This window comes from Ascaphus truei, chromosome 2, assembly GCF_040206685.1.
Source record: "Ascaphus truei isolate aAscTru1 chromosome 2, aAscTru1.hap1, whole genome shotgun sequence".
Lineage (NCBI taxonomy): Eukaryota > Metazoa > Chordata > Amphibia > Anura > Ascaphidae > Ascaphus > Ascaphus truei.
The window spans coordinates 406487492-406490293 of record NC_134484.1 but is presented as its reverse complement, the minus strand read 5'-3'; positions in this window follow the sequence as shown (position 1 = coordinate 406490293).

Genomic DNA, 2802 nt, shown 5'->3' with positions numbered 1-2802 from the left:
CTCCCTCCGCTGCCGGCTGCTGACCTTCGCTATATATCCATACATATATATATATATATGTTCTTCAGTATTTATTGATACCTTTTTTTTATTTGGACCAACAATTTGTGTCATGGGACAAGCTTTCAAGAGTTTTCCTCTTCCTCAGGTCAAGCAATACCATAAATATATACGCACATAAACATGCGCACACACAGTGTTCATTAATGATCTTCCCACAGCTTGTAAGGAAGCCTCAATACACATGTATGCAGATGACACAATCCTGTATGCACACAGCCATAGCCTCTCTGACCTTCAACACATACTTCAGTCTGACTTTTTGAGACTCGAAAACTGGATTTCCCAAAACAAACTGTTTTTAAACACTGACAAGACTGTAACAATGGTATTTGGGACCAAGACTAAATTTGTAAAGCTTCCAGTGACTGAGCTCCTGATTAGAACCAACGCTAAAACCACCCTAACACCTGTCACTAGTTTTAAATACCTGGGCTTATGGTTTGACTCCCACTTAACATTCGGGATGCACATTGATACCCTGACAACCAAGACCTATGCCAAACTAGGGGTACTTTACAGGAACAAATCCTCCCTAAGTCTCCTGGTCAGAAAGCGTATTGCACAGCAGATGCTAATGCCAATTATTGACTATGGAGACATAGTATATGGCTCGGCTCCTCAAACCCACCTTAGCAAACTTGACACCCTCTACAATTCAATTTGTCGTTTCGTTCTCCAATGCAACTACAACACACATCACTGCGAAATGCTCAAAGAACTAGATTGGTCATCACTAGAGTCTAGGCGCAAAGTTCACCTTTCCTGTCTCACCCTCAAATACTTTCTGGGCAAGCTACCCAGCTACCTGAACAAGCTCCTCACCCCTACCACATGCAGTACCTATCACCTGAGATCAGACTCCAAAAGACTATTCATGGTCCCAAGACTCAACAAAGTATCCGGACGTTCCTCCTTCTCCTTCCGTGCACCCCAAAACTGGAACAACCTACCAGAGACTCTCATATCCACCACCAGCTTAAGTTCTTTCAAATCTAAGGCTGTCTCACACTATAATCTGGTCTGTAACTGTTTCATACGCTCATAATATATATTTTCTTTAACTGTGCATGCAATGTCTTGTATATAAATGTATACCTTGTTCATTTATGTAACTGTATTTGTAACCATGTATTATTTGTTTTACTCTGTGCCCAGGACATACTTGAAAACGAGAGGTAACTCTCAATGTATTACTTCCTGGTAAAATATTTTATAAATAAATAAAATAAATAAATTACTGCGGGCAGCAAATTCAAGAAATACTCAGAAATCTATATCCTTGAACTTTGCAGTTCTTATGTTTATAGCTACCAATTCCCTAAAAGGCTTAACTGAGATAAGTTTATATGAGCTGGAAATATATTCGGAGATAAGGAGAGGGCTGCTCTAAAATGTAATTTGTTTAACATAATTGTGTTGATGTTAACAAGATGCATATACTGGGCCGCTTTATCCTCATCTTACTATTTGTCTGCACCAAGGTTCAGAACTGGACTTCACAAAGGGGGGTCAATGATGTGTCTGACTGCCCGACCCCCAACATGCACATATTTAGGGCAGTGTTCCCCACTTCATCTGAGAATACAGCCTGTATGATACAGGGGCAGTGTACACAGGGGAGAGACTGTGCTGCATTGCCCCAACATCAGGGGTTGTCTCCGTGACCCCTGGGCTGTGTGAGTTAGGAACTGTCTGTATCTGAATGGGCGTTTCTGTGCATGGAGATACTGAATAAACCAATACAGATATGTGTACATGTTAAACGATTGGCATCCACACTTCCTAACATTATATGAGTGAGAGGTCTCTGCGTGAATGTTATTTCCTGGGCTACGCCTCTCAGATGTGTTTCATTTCTAGAGAGCGGGGTCAGAGAAGGTCCTTCCAGGAATCCCGGGTGCTGGTCCCACCCACAGCCGTGCGCAGCCACAGAGCGCTGGGAGGGACGCGGCCACAGAGCGCTGGGAGGGACGCGGCCACAGAGCGCTGGGAGGGGCGCGGCCACAGAGCGCTGGGAGGGGCGCGGCCACAGAGCGCTGAGAGGGGCGCGCCCACAGAGCGCTGGGAGGGGCGCGGCCACAGAACGCTGGGAGGGGCGCGGCCACAGAGCGCAGGGAGGGGCGCGGCCACAGAGCGCAGGGAGGGGCGCGGCCACAGAACGCTAGGAGGGGCGCGGCCACAGAGCGCTGGGAGGGGCGCGGCCACAGAACGCTGGGAGGGGCGCGGCCACAGAGCGCTGGGAGGGGCGCGGCCACAGAGAGCTGAGAGGGGCGCGCCCACAGAGCGCTGGGAGGGGCGCGGCCACAGAACGCTGGGAGGGGCGCGGCCACAGAGCGCAGGGAGGGGCGCGGCCACAGAACGCTAGGAGGGGCGCGGCCACAGAGCGCTGGGAGGGGCGCGGCCACAGAACGCTGGGAGGGGCGCGGCCACAGAGCGCTGGGAGGGGCGCGGCCACAGAGAGCTGGGAGGGGCGCGGCCACAGAGCGCAGGGAGGGGCGCGGCCACAGAGAGCTGGGAGGGGCGCGGTCAGAGAGCGCAGGGAGGGGCGCGGCCACAGAACGATGCGAGGGGCGCGGTCAGAGAGCGCAGGGAGGGGCGCGGCAACAGAGAGCTGGGATGGGCGCGGCCACCGAGCGCTGGGAGGGGCGCGGCCACCGAGCGCTGGGAGGGGCGCGGCCACGGAGCGCTGGGAGGGGCGCGGCCACGGAGCGCTGGGAGGGGCGCGGCCACCGAGCGCTG